We start from the raw sequence: 19,733 nt of genomic DNA on the forward strand, positions 1-19,733 counted from the left end.
CAGAGAATCCTAGGATACAGAGAGACCATAGGGATGACCTAATCTTGTCCCCCTTTTTTCAGATTGGGGAACTGAGGCCCACAGCAATGATAATAAGTATGGGGGCGATATCATTCAGTACTGAAAATAGGCAGATAATTGAAACCTCTGTTATTCATACCTGATTTTTTTAAAAATCAAGGATCTCTGAATTAGCTCTGTGGAACAAGGAAACATATCTTCCATATACAAATATGGCAGTGATTTTTATACAAGCAGTGTTACAATCTAACAGGGCATAAAACATTGTTTAAATATCATCTTACAATGTTCCTGGGCAGTAATGTGTAACAGAAAGAACTGTGAAGCCCAGTGTTGTCATTTAAATGCTCCCCAGGTGTATTCCCTCAGTGAGGTTCCATTACTTCTCTGAATTTCAGTTTCTTCGTCTGTAAAAAGGGGACAGCACATGTGCCTATCACACTTTCTGGTTGTGAGGATGTAATGAAATAACGTCTATAAAGTACCTTGGGTGGCATCTAATATAGACTTAATAAAGGAGGGTCCAGCGGTAGGTACAGGTTACATGATGCCTCATTTCCCTCCAGGATCCCAAAAAGTCCTAAGTGCTGTGACAAGCTCAAGCGTGGGTGCCCTGGCCTGGCCTCTTCCCCCGCTCCCTCCCATGCCTGTGTGTGCCCTGAGGATACCCAATGCATGCTAACCACCAAACTCACCGATGACTCAGAGCTTGGAAAGAAGCCACAGCAGGCTGGAGAGCAAAGGCGCAGCTTATGTTTCAAAGATTAACTTGTTACTTTTTTTCTTATGGTGGGCACCTTTCAGCATTGAGAAGAAACCCTGGAGACCTTTCTTTAGGAGACGCAGCTTAGAAGACAGGACCAGGCACAGGGCATGTTCAGTGTCAAAAAGCTGCTCCCCTGTAGTGCGCCGGGGCTGGGACAATACCGCCTCCAGGCAGCTGGACAGGACCGTGGCTGTCTCCCCAAAAGAGACTCCAGACTGATCTGTGTTCCCAGTGCTTTTCCCACCTGCTGAGAATTAATCCCTTATCTCTCTGCTGGCCCCGAGGAACCCCAAACACCCCAGGCTTCCGAAAGGCTTTATCTCCTCTTTCCAGGAATTCGGCTCAGCCCCTCTGCTCTCTCCGAGGTGCCACTGAGCAGCTGCTGCCCAGCGCCCAGGCAGGCTAGCCCCCGGTCTCGTTTCCATGTTTCCAGCCTGCCTGGTGAGAGAGCCAGAGCTGCTGATTCTTCTCCCTCTCGCTCCCTGGGCTTCTGTCTCACAATTAGAAAAACCAAACCGTTTGCGTTTGCGGAGCAAAGCAAAAATCCCACTTTACTAACAGCTGCTCCCAGCCAGGGGCAGGAGGCAAGGCGAGAGGGAATTCCTACTTTTGCAATAAATTGTATGCAAATAAGTTCTTTTCCTGGCAGAGAGCAGGCAGTGAGTGCGTCTTTCATGAGCTAACCCTGTTCCGCTGGGAGGGCTGTTCCTTTAATTCACCAACTGAAAAAGTGGGAAAGGATGTCTGGAGGCGAGGCGTCCCATTACAGAGGAAGGAGCTGGCTATATAAGCCAGCCAAAGCTGGCCGCACTGGCCACAGCCTGCCTACTGTCACAAGCTCTCCCGCGCGCGCAGACACACACCCCCGCCTGTCCACACAAAGACAGCAGGCTCGGGGTGACACTGGGGCAGCGCACCGGGAGCCCCGCTGCTCACATCCAGGTACTTATTCCATGGAGCTGGTTCACTCAAGGATCTAGGTCTTTCCTAACTCCAAAAAGGTAAGTCTGTTTCATCCCATTTCCAAAGATGTGAGACACTGTTTGCATTTCCGGGACCAAATAGGTTGTGGTGTCCTAATTCTGAAACTTTTGCTTTAGCTTGGCTGCTGGCAAAATGGGGTATTTGCTGTGATCGGATGCACCTTGACTTGTTTTCTACTTGCCCCCTTCCAGTCTCGTAGATTTCTGTCTGCTTGTTTTAGTTCTATGAATAGTTCCACGTGCAAGGAACTTTTTAGGAAGTTTTTATCTCTGTCCTTCTTCAGAGGGAAAGTAAGAATTTACTCTTAACTCCCTACCTGGCTGATTCACCTGTGAATATTTTTGTTTGAGGGTTAAGGAAGTAGAGTTTGAAAGTGGAGTTTGCGCATGGCCTTACTTTGGGGTGGGTTGGGGGAGATTGATAGACGATGGTAGAAGAACAATAAAATTTTACATCTCAACAGCCTTTACCTTACAGTTTACAAAGAGTTGTGTATCCATCCTTGTGTTCCACAATAGCCACCTTGTAGTCAGACATGGAAAGGGATGAGGGCTGGGGGACAGAACAGAGAAGGTAACTCCTAGGGCCAGGTGGAAAAGTGCAGACGAGGAGACGGGAGTGGTGGACACTGGCTTCTGTTCTGAAGGGCCGGGGGACTCCCCAGGGATGCCTCCTGAGTCATTGATCCCTGGGCTGGGTACCTGGGCATGTTTGGGGTGCTAGAGCCAGCAGTACCCCGTATTTTTCTAGAATCACCTCTCCTTCCTCATCTCTCATCACAGAAAGCCCTGAGAAACAACTGCCTCTAGGGATGGGAAGCACACCTCCCCTGGCCGACGGTGGAAGGAACGGAGGGGTTTCTTGTTCCCAGCCGTGCTGTAAGGGGATTAGGAACTTGGGTTTTGAGGCCAGGGATCCTTTTAGTGTCCCCACCACCAACACACATATGACCCTGATGAAAATATGTGACCTCTTCGAGCCTCAGTTTTCACTTCTCTAAAATGGGGACAATAACTTCTGTTGTCATTATGAGAACACGAAATATAAAGAGATTGGAAGAGCGAGGGCTCAAGAACTGGAAGTCTGGGTAGTCGCTATCATTGCCCCAAACTGCTACCACTTTGGAAGTTAAAAGAGGCACTTAGCCAATCTTGGATTGTTTCTTCTGTGTTCCTCACCCCGCATACCCCCGCTCCCTGTCTTTTTATCTCACCAGGTCTGAGGGCATCTCACTATCTGGCAGGTCAGATTCTTGGCTGTATTTTACAAGCTGGAGGTTATGTCAGCACAGGTTGCGAGAAAAGGGAGAAGCCTGGGTTGGGTGTAAATGTTTGAGTTTGGGCATTTGCAGATTCTGAAGCTGTCGGCTATAAAGTACCATGCTGCCGGGGGACTCTTTGGAAATGCGTTCCGTCCAGAGGGAGAGCTGGACAGGGAGCCCCATTTGAAGAATGAACGCCTCTTTTTCATGTTTTTGTGGACCCTTTCCCCCTTTTTTATGGAGTTTTCCCATATATGCTTTAGAAATAAAACCTGCTGCCCACCCCAGCCAGCTTCCTGCCTCGTCCTGCAGTGTGGCAAGGCCAACTCAGGAGTGGGGAGAGCTTTGTTCGGGGCTATTGAAAGCTGTGAAATGTTTGCTAGCCTTGTGTGCACCCAGCCCTTGGAAGGAGATGGAAGTGAGTGTGCTCTGAACCTGTGCATTGCAGGGAGGTGATGGCATTTGGGGAAAGAAAGTGAATATGAGTATTCTCTGATTTGCTCAAACCATGTGAATTAGATAAGGATTGAGAAGGGGGTTGCCAAACTCTACAGTTGTTAAAGATTATTTTTTTCTATGCTTTGCAAAACCTAGCTTCCTTATCTCGTCTCCCAGTAACTGCCTCCCCCGCCCAAAGTGACCAACTTTCCTGCCGGCAGCTTTGTCACCCATATAAAGAGGATGACCATCTATAGCTCATAGGGTGCCTGTGACCCTCAAGTGAGATAACATGTATATCAAACTTCGCACAGAACCTGGCACGTAGTAGGAGCTCAATAAATAGAGATTTTCCTTGGTTTTCCTGCTTATCAATTTACTAGGACTTATCCAAGATTAATGTTCTAAGACAGTGGTTTTCAAAGTTACTTTTAGCAGTGGAAATATTCATTAAATGAAATGGAAATGAATTGGCAATACCCTAATATATGGCAGGTAAATGTGGGCCCGATTTGATTGAAGCAGGGGCTGGAGGGTTCTAAAACTCACCCCACAGCTCTCAGTCTCTGGGACATTTCCCCAGAATCCTGAACACACAAAACACAGTTAAAAATCATGAAGCCCGGTGGTGTGCGTTCAGGCTGCAATTCTGCACTTTGACAAGGATTTGTGCCCCCTCCATGTCCAGTGGAAGTCCGAGCAATTTCCCAAGTAGTACGGTAGACAGACATATACGTGGGGAGTTTAAAATGCTTAGCAAAGGATGATTCTTCTAATTAATTGTAATGATAGCAATAGACAAATCACACGGAGAACCCACGCTCTAAATCTCTGTATACCTCATCTTACTGAATAGCCACAGGTCTCTGAGAAAGGGACCGAACCTATCCGACAAAGGCTGAAAAGCAGAGAGAATGAGTAACAGAACTCAGAGGGATGGAGCCGGTTTTCAGACCCAGGTCCCCGTGACCCCCAAATCAGAGCCCATTCCGCCGCGCTCCTGAATGCTGCCGCTTCGTGAACTGCCTTTAGAAGGAAGAAAACGTTCTTTCTCACTAAATCCGCCCCTCCAGCCAGACTGTGGCCACCCCTAAATGCAGCGGTAGCCTGATCATATAACCAGAATGGAATTTGGAAAGGGAATTCAAGCTGTCGGAATGAAAAACATATCCCCCTTAATCTTACCCTTTCTAATGCTCACAATGGTCTATGAACACCTATTCTCTCCTTCCCCCCGGATTTCTACAAATAGCCATGTTTTCTTATAGGAAAAAATATCCAGCTGGCTTAATACATAAGTCATGCTGTAGTCACGGCAGTTTGAAATGCAGGAAGTAGGGAACAAACATTTAGCTGATTCAATACACGACCCCTCTGTGATGATAATACACACACACACACACACACACACACACACACTCAAAATAGTTAATGTGGAAGGTTAACTACATATCACATATGTGATAGGATGGTTTGCCTATGGTTTCTCATCAAATTCTCACTCTCACACTGCAAGTTATAAATTACTAGCCCCATTTTATGGCCAGAGAAATCAAGGCCCAAGGAGGTGAAATGATGCGTCTGAGGATTTCCATAAGAGGGAAGCAGAGTTGGCTTTGAACCCAAACTTGTGGACCAAAACCCTACTCTTCTTTCCCTTATGCTGCATCGTCTCCTGATGTCAAGCTGGGCGGACCTCTATGGGACCTTGAACGATGTCTTTCGGTGGCTGGGCGAGATGGCAGAGAAGCCCTCAGCTGGCATTGGTGTCTATTGATTTTGCAGAATAGCCCTGCGTATATCACTTTTCATGATGCTCAGAAAAGGTCAGCTCATGGTGGCAAAATTCTCTGCCTGGAAACAGAAACGTTCAAATTTCAAGCCCCGAGAGAGAGAAGAATGACACTAGAGGCAGCAGTCAGGTCGTTCCTGCTGAGTTTCATGCCACCCTTGGCCGAGCTTGACAGGTGGGAGCTCTGACTGGGAAAGCAGGGCTGTACCTGTGCCTGCACCCTCTCTGAGAGCCAGGTGAATGGAGCATCTGGTTTTAAAAGAGCTGATTGGGAGATAAATTGAAATCAGTGTGCCCAGCCTCGGGGCAGTGAATCCCAGGATGGCCAGGAAATGGTTGTAAGCTCGGAGCCACAAGTCCCCCTGGGCTATGGTTCAATCACTTCTCACTTTAACATCACAGGGAATCCCCTTGAATTTAATCCCAGGCTAGTACGAACACCTTCAACATGTGGGAAACATTAGATGAAGCCTCCTTTCCAAGAAGGAAACCCCTCCAAACTCCTGCAAACTATAGGCAATAATTCCATCCGAGACAAAGAGCGGTGGCCTTACCTACCATAAGGGGTTCTACACACCCTATGACCTTCTCAGTAGAGGAGAAAAGCCTATGCGCCTACCTGATTCTAACCCTGGTAACCAGACTGTTTTTTTCAGTTATGCCCTGAAGCCTTGTTCTGTTTCCTCCTCTGTTGTCTCATTTTTCCCGCCTCTCCTTAACTTTAGCAACAACCTAAGTTCAATACTTCATCACTCCCTCTGACCCTCCATCACGGAAAAAAATTCAAATGCCCACATTGAAAGCAGATTGTGAATGGAAAATCCCTTCCATGTGTATTTTTAGTCTATTTGTGAGTGAAAATGAAAAAAAATCATTTCATGCCAAGTTGTCTCAGATTTTTTTTTGAAATATCCTGAAATTCACAGGCCCTTAATTATGCAGCCATGGTAACTCAAATAGCTTTGGTTGGTCCTTGAACTTCCCCTATGTCAACAGCCAGAGATATTTCATAAACTCTGAAAGCAGACAGCTTGTTTCAGAATTAACCACTGACCAACTCTTACCCTGGAGGAGGTGAGTTGGCTGCTACTGAATTCTACATGAACGTGTCTAAAACGTTTTTCAGGGAGGGGCTGATGGCAATAACTAATATTTACTGAGTGCTCTACAGGCATTATGCCATTTAATCAGCAACAATTGCTTCCAGCAAGTGTAACTGCCCCCCGAATTCAAACCTAGGGGACCTAGGGCTGGAAAAGTTTAAGTAGCTTCCCCAAGGCCGCTCAGAGGGTGATTGCCGGAGCCAGAACTCAAACCCACTTCCAAGTCCTGAGCAAGTGGTTATAACTGTCACACTCCACACTGAAATTCTGTTCATCTCTGACAACAGATGGGGCTGGACAGAGCAGAGCCCAGAAAGAGTCAGAGGCATGTCTTTCAGACCCTAGTGTTATCTCCAGCAGGTGGCCACTGCAGCTCTCTCCAACTTGCTCCTTCAGGGCCCACTTCCTGCAGAAACTGTAATTAAATAAGTAGTGTATGATTTCAAGTGTACTATGTTTCCCCTACTGGGCTGGAAGCTGCAGGAGGGTGAAGCCCTCCTGCCAGCCTGAGACGTGAAACATGGACGCACACATAAGCAAGTGCTTGCCCTGCAGACGGGCATACACACCCCTCTGACAGTTCCTGCAGAGGCTCTGTGCTTCCCCCCACTGACCTCGGCACATCATAACTGCGCCGACGATGTACTCCCCTGCCCCACCTGACTGTACGCCACTGAGGCCAAGACCATCAGTGAGGCAGGAACCCTGTGTGCTGGAGCTCATTCTCCCCAGAGGTTAGCTACCTGCTGGCAGGTATCAGGTCCTCAGAAAGGTATTGTTGAAGAAACTCTGCTGTCCTAATGGAAATGAACAATAGCGCAACACCGCTTGGCTTCTGAACTGTGTCCTATGGTGAATGAAGCATTTTCACGTGCCAGATTTTTTTTTTTTTTTTTTTTTTTTTGCGGTACGCGGGCCTCTCACTGTTGTGGCCTCTCCCGTTGCGGAGCACAGGCTCCGGACGCGCAGGCTCAGCGGCCATGGCTCACGGGCCCAGCCGCTCCGCTGCATGTGGGATCTTCCCAGACCGGGGCACGAACCCGTGTCCCCTGCATCGGCAGGCGGACTCTCAACCACTGCACCACCAGGGAAGCCCCCCAGATAGTTTGAATAAAGCAAGATTCTAATGAATTTATAAATGTGTAAAATAACTTCTCTGTGCATCACTCTCAGATTTTCCCAGCAACCAAATATTATTTCACAGTTAAGTAAACTGAGGCCACAAAAGGTTGTCAGTTGCACAAAGCAGAAAGTGGTGGCATTGGGATTCCTCTCCAGGCACTCCCAAAGCTGCCTGACTCCCAGAACTGTACTTCCTCCGCTGTGTCATTGGGTATTCAGGTATTATTCCCATTTTCCAGATGAGAAAAGAGGTTAGAGGTAGCAGGCTACTTGCTAGAGGAAGAGTCACATTTTCAAAGGGTGGTTCAGTAGAAAGGGTGATGCTTAACACAAATACGAGAACTGCCAGTGATAGACATTAGGCAAGGGGATGCTTCGGAGAGCTTAAATTTAACCACCCAGGGATGTGTTCCGGGTAAAATATTTGGTAGGTAGAAAAAAAGATGGCAGACTGAATATTGAGTGCAAGTCAGTATATTTTGGTTGAAAGCTCTATGCCTACGGATGCCACCCAGGGAAAGCCTGGCTGATAGCAGTGCCCTGGGGAACTCTGCTAGGCACTTCATGCAATATGCACACGCGTAACCTCACTGCAGAAGCGACACACCACAGCCAGCGCAACAGAACCTAGAGCAGCACGGAACTCCCTGCCAGCCGGAGACCCTCAGGAACACTGCACCCAGGGTAGGCACCCAGATACAAAACAACAACAACAACAACAACAATAATAAAGCCCATGAGTACAACCAGACGAGGAAGCCATGACTTTCCACCTAGGGAAGAGACGTCCAGTAGAGGCAAATACCTAAGCAGCTCCCCCTGCTGGGGAGGTGGCTCATGGTGGGCAGAGACACCTTTAGTGCTGCCCCCAAGCAAGGGGCCTGCTCTCCGAGGCACTTATGCCCTGGGTCCTGGGATGGTCACACAGAGGTAGCTCTATGCGGAGATGTCACAGAAGAATGCTCCAATTTATAGGTAGGGTGTTTAAAAAAAATTCCCTTCAACCCATAGAACGTTGAAACTGAAAGGGCTCATTGGTAACCTCCAAGCCAGGGGCTTGGAGACTAGACTTAAAAGGCTCTTCCGAGATATTAGGGGGCTGCCGTGGAGAGATGGGGAGGCCAAGCACTCAACCTCATTTCAACTAAAGCCCCTCCTCTTTTATCTGTTTTATGCACTGAGCCTCCTCGTGAAATATCATATGATGAAAGTTCTGCGGCCAAAAAAAAATAAAAAATAAAAAGTTTTGGAAACCGCTGGCCTAGTTTATCTTCCTTCATTTTAAAAATGGTGAAACGGAGACACGGAGAAGGGAAAAAAAAAGTCCTTCTAAGATCTCATGCCATCTGGCAACAGGGTCAGCACTGAGTCCTAGGTCTTCTCTTGTGCTCTTAGAAGATGGGGGCAGTGTAAAAAATATCAGAGTTAGTACATTCTTTAGAAAGGAAAAATTAGCAGATTTTTATTCTCTTAACAGCTTTAGCACACATGAACTGAGCCAAGGAGTCCTCTGTATTAGCGATCTATCGTTGCACAACAAATTCCCACAAAACTTGGATCATTTAGAACAACACACATTAATTACCCTACAGTTTCTGTAGGTCAGGATTCCAAGCACAGCTTAGATCGATGTCCTGCTTCATGTTCTCTCATGAGGCTACAGTCACAGAGTTGGCCAGGATTGGGGTCTCATCTGAAGGCTCAACAGGGGAATGATTAGCTTCCAAGCTCACTTGTGTGGTTGTTGGCTGGATTCAATTCCTTGCTGGCTGTTGGCCTGAGGCCACCCTCAGTTTATTGCCACATGGGCCTCTCCAACATAGCCATTTGCTTCATCAAAACCAGAGAGAGAGAGAGAGAGAGAGAGAGCTTGCAAACAAGACAGATATCACTATCTTGAGTAGCCTGATGGTGGACGTGATATCCCATTGCCTTAGCCGTATTCTGTTGGGAAGAAGCAAGCCTCTGAGCCATCCCACACTCAAGGAGAAGGAATTACACAAAGATGTGACCATCAGGAGGTAGGATCGGTGGCGCCAATCTTAGAATTTGCCTGCTATTGCCTCCAGCACTCCACTGTCACGGATTCTGACAACTTCTTATCAATCAGTTCATCCAACCCAACTGCACTCGTATTGATTAGCAGTTGGTACTTATGGCAACCACTAGGGTGGACTGTGTCTTATTTAAGTTTCCTATCCATTTATGAGGTGGAGCCAGGTATCTTGCATTAGATGTCATAGTTCACTGGGGAGCCATGATTCCTCTTGAACATAACCCCAGAGTAGGATCTTCCAAGGCAATGACTTCAAATGTATTTTATTCAAGGGCAAGACAATTCAAAGGGACCAACCTGAAACTCACCCATTGTTCCCCCCTCCACAACCTATTCCTCTCTTAGCAGATATTATAATGAAGACGACGCTCTAGGATTAATTCCCTCTCCTTTTCCAACTTTTGGTTACTACCTCATCATACACCAAACCTGCGGACTCTACTGCCTTGACAAGTAAAACAGTTCACTGCCTCTCACCCTCCCTATCATCAGGCTAGTTCAGGCTGCGGCATCTCACAGATGGACCACTGCAACAGTTTCCCCACTACTCCCCATCCACCAGCCTTCCCTTCCAATCTGTCCCTCAATGTTGGGTTGTAGAAATCAACATTCCTAGGCATAAAGTTTTCCAAATGGTTCTCTTTTGGCCATAGGAAGAATTCAAATCCCCAGCCGGGCACTCAGTTTTCTCCATGATCTGGCCCTGGTCTCCAAACAGACCTTGTAACTTCAGCTCTCACTCATGCTTTCCACACCAACCACTTCATGCTTTTTATGCCCTTCCAAACGCCATTCCTTTCTTCCTAGAATGTCTTTCCCTGTGGATCTACCTCCTGCAGCAGAGTAGATGGCCCTTCATGTCACCCCTTCCCACCCCGTGTGTCTCTCTCTCATCACTTCATCATTCTAGAATTGCCTGTCTGCTCACAGGTCAACTCCTCCTGCCAATAAAGATTTAAAAAGGAGAATTTGTATCTAGTTTACCTAAAATCAAGTACAACTGGAATAAAACCCATTGTCTTCAACCACGGGCAGGAGTCCTTGCTGTGTCCCAGATTTGGACTTACCCTTCCTCAACAGAGTTTGTTCAGAAAGCCCAGAACTTGACATTGTTTTCATGCTTAGCCCTGTAGGCTCTCAGCTGTGCAGAGTGCTGTCATAACGCGTGACAGGGAAAGGCAGCACAGCCCTGAGACAGGAAACCATCTCAGGATGCAGACTTCAAGGAATGCCCTTACTTTCAGAGGTGGCCCCTAGGATCAAAGTTTGAACTGCCTGGAATTTTGAAAAACCAGTACCAAGGACAGAGGAGGCCCGTCTGGGGAATTTGAGGCTGAGTCACATGAGACAGCGGAAAATCTGGCAGTTATAACACAGATCTGTCTACAACTAGTGGGAGGAAGGAGAGGGTAAAGGAGGGATGAAGATAAGGGGTTCTCTACCTTAGGGCACGGAGAAATTCACAGCCCAGGAAAAGGATTGCGTAATGGCTAAGAGTGTGGCTCTGCCATCAGAAAGCTCTGGGCTTGAGAGCTTGCTGTTTGCTCTAAGCCTCATTTTCTTCATCTGTATTAAAGGCAAAATAGTAACACCTACTCCATAAGGCTGTCGGGATGATTCAATAACACAGTGCAAGTGCATTGCTTCGCACAGAAATGCACTCCATATCAGTGTTCTATTGTTATTGCTGCTGTTGTTATCTGTTGTTGAAGTAGTTCTTGGCAATAAGACTCCACTAGAGAAGCAGTTCCCAAAAGTGTGTCCTGTGGAACAGCCTTCCCATGAGATGCACCTAAAAAAGTGTTCGGTGGCTAAAAGAGTGGAGAACACTTGATACTGTCCTGTTCTTGGAGATTCATAGCTCATATGCTCACTCAATATGTAATTCTAAGGGCTAGAGATACAATGGAAAACAAGGCATGCAAGGCCCTTTTATTCATGGAGCTTAACGGTCAAAGAGGTAGACAACAAAAAAGGAATCAAACTTAGAATACAATCTCCGGTAGATACTTGCTAAGAAGAAATCTAAAACGAGGTAAGGGATCGGTCAATGGCTGGTGGTGAGGGGGGTGCTCTTTTAATTAGGATGAGACATGGAGATGACCTTTGAGCAGAGATCTGAATGAAATGAGGAAATGAGCTCGGTAGGGAGCGGTGGGGAGTTAGGATTTTATTCGGAGTGTGATTAGAAGCCAATGGGAGATTTGACGTAGAAGAGTACGTGATCTGAGAAATCCTACAGCAGTTAGTGTTCAGCTTTGTTTAATCCAGTAGCCTCAAACTTATTTGAACACAAACACCCTTGTCCACAGAACATCTACCTAAGAACGTCTTGGAACACAGTCTGGTAAATTCTGCACTGGAGCACAAGGCTTCATAGATTTTAAAAGGACTGTAAATTTGCTCTCTAGATCTATGGTAAAAAGCCAGGCAAACCATTTGAGCTGAAATGGGCGTGCCCAGAGTGGGAAAACCTAGCTCCAGAGGTAGAGACAAGGAGAGCGTCACCCTAATTAGCAGCTCTTTTTGGCTAAGATGATCAGTGAGCACAGCCAGTCTTCAGCAGACTCTGGAACTCCATCTCGGGCCAAATAAAACTTGCCAACATCTGCCTAGAATCTAATAAGCATTTGAAAACAATACACCTTGGCTAAAGCATGCTCCAAGGGGGGAGTGTATGAAACTGGAGGTCCAGCCAGAGGCTCTGGGAGAAAGACAGAGGTCAAATATTTCTGCACTTACACGTGGACAGCCACCATGTGTAAGTGCAGCTCTGGGAAATGGAAGCTGAAGGAGTCTGCTCTCTTTATCAAGAAGCGCTCGTTTTAGTTTTCACCTTATATGAACTGCGGGAAGTTGCTTGGTGAGTCACCCCAGCGTAGTAGTTTAGAGCACACATTTTAGAGTCACAAATCAGGGTCCAAAAGCTGCCTTTGCCTCTTACGTCAGTCGCAGAACCTCCCTGAGTCTAGATTTAACTTCCAGATGGGCATAATGATACCTGTTGTCATGACAAATGACAAGATAAATGAAAACATGTATAAAAAAGCATCTGGCATAAGGCTTGGCACTAAATAGGTATGCAGTAGGCTTTCAACAAAATGTTACTTTCCTTCCTGTCCATTTCAATCTGTATTTGCTTTTATAATAAGGTCATCATTTATTAACTAACTGCTATATTCCAGCAAGTGTCAGCAAACCATGGGGTGGCAGCCTATTTTTGTAAATAAAGTTTTATTGGAACACATCCATGCTCATTCATTTATGTCATGTTTAGGGCTACTTTATCTACTATTGTAGAATTGAATGGTTGTGACAGACCATCTGGCTGCAAAGCCAAACGTATTTACTGTCTGGTCACTTAAGAAAAAGTTTACTGACTCCTACAAGTCAGTGTGTTAAATTTATGTATGTAATTTCCAATCATCACAACCTAGCAAGTTGTATATTATTATACTTATATGTATGAAGAGATTGAAGCAGAAATAAAGGTTCATCTAGTAAGTCTTCCTCCAAAAACATGAAGTCAAACTCTATACCTAAAAGAAGCTTAGAAAAATGATAGAAAAGTTACTCATTTGTATGATTCAGCCTCGATTTGCTCCTGACTACCTCTCACTTTTATCACTCTCGGGCTAAATTTCTTGACTTTCCTGTCATATGCTGAACTATACGATCCTGTCTAGAAGGGATTCCCTCCCCCACCCCTGCTTCCTTATTTATTTGTTTGTTTGCTCATGTAAGTCCATTCTTTCAAAAATGAAAGTTGTAATTTCTAGACCCTCTAAAATGCTCTCATGTCTTAACTAATTTCTTGGAAGCCATACATTTCTATTTAGCATGAGGCCCAATTTTCCATAAAGGAGAGATTTTTAAGCTCCTCTGTCTGCTACTTCTCACTTTATCTCCCTCTCACTTACTCACTTTCTTTCTCTCCAGGCCAGACTCATGGAGAATAGGCTGTTTCCAGGGGCTTTATAGATTTGCCTGACACATAGATATTGTAGCACATGTGGCTCCGTGCCTTCCCTTCAAGTTCAAAACTGTAACTAAAACGGTTACGTGCACCCCAATGTCACCTTCCCAAGTGGTCCCATTTTAGGAATCCAACAACTCTCTTTATGTCAATGATGGTGGATGTCCTGCCGATGTTTATTGCATAAATATTAATTTTTTAAACTGAACAATGAATCTTGTTTCAAAAGATAACTTGGTATAGCAGGAAAAGCAAAGGGTTTGGAATTAGACTGGGTTCTTAATTCTGAGTCAAATGATCACTGACTAGGCAACTAATTTAACCGTCCCAAGTCTTCAGTTCTCTTAACAGTAAAATAAAAACAGTGCTTCCTAACTCATAAGGTTGGTGTCAGAGTTAAATGGCATCCCTAAAGTTCCAGGCACACGATACATGTTCAACCATCTGCCTCACTCTTACTTTAAATTGCTAGAGAGGCTCCATCCTGGAACTTCACATTATCACAGACCAGTCATAGCTGGGTATACCATTACTCTCATCTAACATATAAGGAAATGAAAGAGGAAAGGGTCTAGGATTTCTTCCAAATCTGTACTTTGCCCATTGTGCGCCATCAAACCTAATCCTGTGACATACTTCAAACACAAGTAAGTTTGGGAAACACTATAAACTCTCCCTTTCTTGGAGATTTCGGATAAACACAAACATATTAAAGACCCTAGAAAATCCTGAAGTAACGAAAGCTGGGTAATTTGTTTGGTATAAATAACATCTGGTTCAAAATACCATTTTCCAAATATGTTGAATTAGTATCTCTTCCCCTTGCATTAATACAACATGTTGTAACTTACACCCTAGGAAAGGCTGCTTAAAGTTACCCAGCTAGGGCTTCCCTGCTGGCGCAGTGGTTGAGAGACCGCCTGCCAATGCAGGGCACGCGGGTTCGTGCCGCGGTCTGGGAAGATCCCACATGCCGCAGAGCGGCTGGGCCCGTGAGCCATGGCCGCTGAGCCTGCGCGTCCGGAGCCTGTGCTCCGCAACGGGAGAGGCCACAGCAGTGAGAGGCCCGTGTACCGCAAAAAAAAAAAAAAAGTTACCCGGCTAAATTAAGCCCAAGGCAAGGGTTGAAAATAATCTCTAGTTTTCAGGCTCATTCGCAGCTTCTCCTGTTCTCTCTGTAAGTCATAAAGGTCTTTCATTGCCGATAGTCATTCCGGACCCTGATCACTGAGTCCTGAAATTCGGCCTTTTAACTCAGTCATGCAAACGACTCCTTAACATCATTAAAGGATGGCAGCAAAGCCGATGGTTACGCATGGGGCATCCGATTCCTGAGTCAGTCCCCCCGAATTAAATTCCTGCTCCTCCTTTTCAGCTCTGTGACCTTGAGCTGTGCGAGCCTCCGTTTTCTCATTTGTAAACTGAGGGGAAAAGGTAGTTACCTCAGAGGTCTTGAAGAAGATTCAATAAGATAATCCACGTAAGATCCGTAAAGCAGTTCCCGGCACAGATGTGTTCAATCAATGTTAGTTATTATCGTAGCATTTAAATCGCCCCTTTTTGAGAAAGAAAAAGTAGACATTGAAAGTATGTTTGCCTTGCCTGGGGTCACACACATTAATTACTGGAGTAGTCTTAGCTTTCCCTGAGAGTCTAGTTTCCTGCTTCCAGTCTTAGAGGCATATTTTCATTTCAGGAGTCAACTTTCATCAAAATGTGTCAAACTTTATTGAAGTTGATTCATACAGGCTTTTATAACCGTCAGTGACTCCATCTGGCTCCCTCAGACCCAGGCATCAGTCAAGCCGCATTCCATCCATTTAAGTATCAGCACATTGGGTTGGAAAAGATTGCCAAAGCTATCTAGTCTTGCTGTACCAAACATCTGGCACACATACCAACACTTCTGTACCCATAGCAGACATTGCGAATCCATCACAACACCTTTTGCCTTGAGTCCAAACATGGCCACAGAATCCTTCTCAAAGCAGCTCCAGGGCTTCCCTGGTGGCGCAGTGGCTGAGAGTCCGCCTGCCGATGCAGGGAACGCGGGTTCGTGCCCCGGTCGGGGAGGATCCCACATGCCGCGGAGCAGCTGGGCCCGTGAGCCATGGCCGCTGAGCCTGCGCGTCCGGAGCCTGTGCTCCGCAACGGGAGAGGCCACAACAGTGAGAGGTCCGCGTACCGCAAAAAAAAAAAAAAAAAAAGCAGCTCCAGGCAGCCATTAGCAGGTAATTGAAGTTGACACATAAACTGAAACTTGTCATCCCAAACCAATCCAACCTCTTAACCAATACTTGAGTGACCTCTACAATATTATTGTCTATTTTAAAAAAATATGTTCAATGTTGTAGAGCTTCCTGATAGGGGAGAGGAGGAGAAGGAAAAGGAGAGAGGAGGAGAATATATACTAACATCTGGGTAGCACTTATTATTAATATGCCAGGCACTGATAGCTCCTTATCACATTCACCATCTCCAACAAACCTGGAAGGATCTCTACTTTACAGTTTAAAGAAGCCATAGTTCAGAAAAGTTGCAAGACTTTGTCCAAGGCTCCCAGCAGGTAAACAGGATTTGATTTCAGGTCTTCCTGACTCTAAGGACTATTTCTTCCCTTTTCCATCACAATGCCCCTTCTCTGGTTTTGTGTGGCTGATAACAGCTTCACAAAGGCCACCATGTCATACCGCCTTTTTCAGAAAATCTCTTTTTTTAGGGTTATGAGTCCATCTATAACCTGTCCTTCTTAGATAAATCTCTTTAATTTTTTAATATTGGTTCAAAAGTTCAAGAATCCATGTTCCAATACTTGTGAAAGAGTCAACTAGATTTCTTAAAATTCTGGATGAAGGCCGAAACAGAGGAGGTCATTGTTTCACTGGGAAATGAATTCAGATCTATTTTTGAAACAATTTTCCAGAATTTTACAGGAACCTATATTGTTGCCACTTGGTCAGGCCCACTTTTTTATTTTCTTTTCTGTCTAGGCAAAGAAATAGAAGAGAGAAAGCAAGTGCTCTGCAGAATTTTTATTTCAAAAATTGAAACCAGACCACACCAGGGCAGTTTGTGGTCTGAATGTATCAGTGGATCTAGTCATGTTTCATCTGAGCTTTTCTTAGGTATACCAAACCACAAATATGAACCTCATTATTGTGTCTGGGTGGAAATACTTTATGGATTAAGATTTGTGGGCTTAATTTGGTTGGTAATGAAACGTATGTTTGAGGGATGGGAGGGAGGAAACCATGAAGCACTACCGATGCTTACGCCAAACACTAAAGAAAGAAACACTCGGTACTGCGCGGGGAGCGGGGGTGTTCTTAACATCAGCCACGTGACCTGGGTCTAAAATGAAATCCAAAATTAAGTTCAGCAGAAATAGTGCTGAATCAGCAATGGACCGCATGTCACTAGAACGAAAGGGACTCTAGAATTGAAGCCATAAACAGCTGCTTATGTTACAGGAGAATCCAAGGCCCCAAGAGTGGATGTGACTTGCCACAGTGGTTGGCAGAACTGTGGCTCATGACTCATCTTATAGCTCTTCAATCTATGGCATGTTCTACTCCATGGCCCCACGAGAGCCCCAAATCTCCAGGAGCTTAAAAATAAGTAATGAACATTCAGGATACAAAAGGAGAAAGAGAGTGACCTAAATTTAACAAACAAAAAACACTACAATGAAAGTGGAAGGATTCCTGACTAACAACCCAGGATGCTTCCCTTGCACTGAAACCAGAGTTTTACACTGACTAACTCACAGGCCTGGTGAAGTCCACCTCCTGCCAAAGGTCCAGCTGAGTATACTTCAGTCAGACACAAAGCTTGTCTCAAAGCAGACAGTACTGGGCTCTCAAGAACTCTTGGGGTGTTGACTAGAATCTCTTAGGAAGGAGTAAGTTCTGTCTTGGCCATTTTTGTAACCCCTGTGCTTATGGCATCTGGGACATAGTACAAACTCACTGAAGAGTTGAATGAGCAAAAATGAACTCATTCCAGGAGAGCGGCAATGACGAATTCCTTGACACATCTTGCCTTAGAAGAGATCACAGGAGAGTTAATTACATTAAGGCCATCATGAAAATAAGAGTATTTGTTCATTCATTAATTCCATGAATAATGAGCACCAGCTATATGTAAATTCAAATCAAAAAATATATTTAGCTTTATCTTATTCAAATATAAATATATTGTGCACTTACTATGATCAGGTTAGAGTGCTTGGTGTTGGGTATTAAGAGATGAATGACTCAGATATGGTTCCTGCCCTCGTGGAGCTTACAGTCTATATACAGCCTAACTATGTGAAGATGAACTGCTTACAGTTTAACGTAAATACAAGATAGAATTTGCTTATTGCTCTAAAAGAGGAAAATATACATACAGGATAAAACCGCCCCAAATCATTTTTAGAATGACATGTGATGAAAATAATATTAGATCAATACTCAGAGAATTCAGAAGAGGGACAAAGTTACCTGAGAAAACTTCCAATATATTATTTTTTTTGAACTGTATGTTGAAGGACAGAGAGATTTGCCTGCTCAGATGGCAAAGGGGCTTTCTGAGGAGACTTCAAGGCATCTGGAACCCTTCCTCAATGATAACTGAGCTGACAGCTTCTCCAAGGTGTCTGTCAGCATGCTTCATCTCTAGAGCACTCACAGGATATCTGGCTTCCTAAGGTCCTAATTCCGGGATACTGATAGTATTCCCTCTTGAGCCAAGTGTTTGGAAGTTATATAGACAGAGCTTGGGTCTGGTCTTGAATCATAACTCCTTTCCTTGGTCCTCCAGCACAAAAGGCTTTATAAGGTGGTGGCTCAGAACACTTACTTTGGACTCTGATAGACCTGCGTTCAAATCCTAACTCCACTACTTAATGGATATCTGAACTTGCACAAGCCACTTAATTATCCCATGCCTCGGTTTCCTCATCTTCAAAATAAGAATAAAGATACCATCTCATATCACTTTGTAAGAATTTAAAATTGAAGATTTAAAATGCTTAGCACAAGCTCTGACAATTAAGCACTGAATGAATGATAGGTAATGATGTCTTCATTACGTTTATTATCCTTGTTATTATTTCAATCTTTTCCTGATCTTCCAAGGCCTCTTCAATCAATATTTGGGGATCCTAAGCACTTCCTCCTCCAGGAAGCCCTCTGTGAACTTCCAAGCTCAGAGTGACACTTCTCTTAGTTCCTTCATTCAGACTAGCACTGCTACTGAACCCTGCTTGTGTATGTTCTAGTTTCTGAGATTTCTGGAAACAGAGAATAGGTCCTTACTCTGCCAAGTTTTCCCAACACACAGTACATAGTAAGTAAACAGCAGGTAGCTCTTGAAAGAACCTTAACATTTGTATGCCTGCTGTTGGCTTAGTGTGTGCAGGGACACTTAAGTATACCACAAATATTCAATCCACAATACATGGATTTAAAGTCAATTCTATTTTGTGACCTTTCCGGGGGAAACTGTAAGCTTTTTGATAATAGAGAACATGCTTATCCCCTTCATTTTTGTATCCCTTATGCTTAACTCAGGGCTTGGCATATGGTAGGTATTTAATAAATACGTACTGAAAAGATGCATAGTCGGATGATGGATGGATGGATGGTGGCAACTGAAGAAACCCTATAGCACAAAGAAATCTGGACATCTCTTAACACAGATGCTCTCCAAGATCCCATTGCTGATATTTCTTTCTAGGGACCAATACAATGACCACAGACTAAGAATTACTAGAAACCTTTCATATGCACTTATTGTTGAAGGCCTCGCAGTGGTTTCGGGGAAGAGATAAACCTTAATCAAATTCACTGACAAAAAAGGTAGGATATCTGGGTTTTAATATTTGCTTTACTACTAATTAGCCGGTGACCCTTCTCTGGGTGTTTCAGTTCAGATATTCTCTTTCATGTCATGTACTACTTTTACTCAATTCAATGTGGCTGCCTGAAGCGATATATTCGTAATGACTCTCAGGTTGGGGGCATGGAAGCATGTAGGCATCAATTAGCAATGTCTGCCATGTACACTGGAAGGATGCGTGTGGGTGCCACAGGCTTGCCACCCCTGGACTCGATCTTCCACAGTTGATTCTAAGCCTGCTCAAGTCTGATGTTGATTCTATAATCCGATGTCTGTCTGTGTCTATCGAAAGTACTGAAAAACTGAGCCAAACATTTCCCGTCAGAAGCAA

General features: G+C 44.9%; 1 protein-coding gene across 9 annotated transcripts in view; it reads left to right on the forward strand.

Moving 5' to 3' along the window:
• The first annotated feature begins 1,567 nt into the window (after positions 1-1,567).
• Positions 1,568-19,733, forward strand: part of TNC (tenascin C) — a 93,660-nt gene continuing 75,494 nt past the window's right edge. For 2 of the 9 annotated variants that reach the window (XM_067743533.1, XM_067743535.1), the window contains exon 1: positions 1,570-1,788. The gene's annotated coding sequence lies outside the window, so the exon portion shown is untranslated. Of the gene's footprint in view, positions 1,789-19,240; positions 19,363-19,733 lie in introns of all 9 variants that reach the window. The other 7 variants (XM_067743534.1, XM_067743536.1, XM_067743532.1 and 4 more) reach the window with 6 other exon arrangements.

Source organism: Pseudorca crassidens, chromosome 7 (assembly GCF_039906515.1).
Source record: "Pseudorca crassidens isolate mPseCra1 chromosome 7, mPseCra1.hap1, whole genome shotgun sequence".
Lineage (NCBI taxonomy): Eukaryota > Metazoa > Chordata > Mammalia > Artiodactyla > Delphinidae > Pseudorca > Pseudorca crassidens.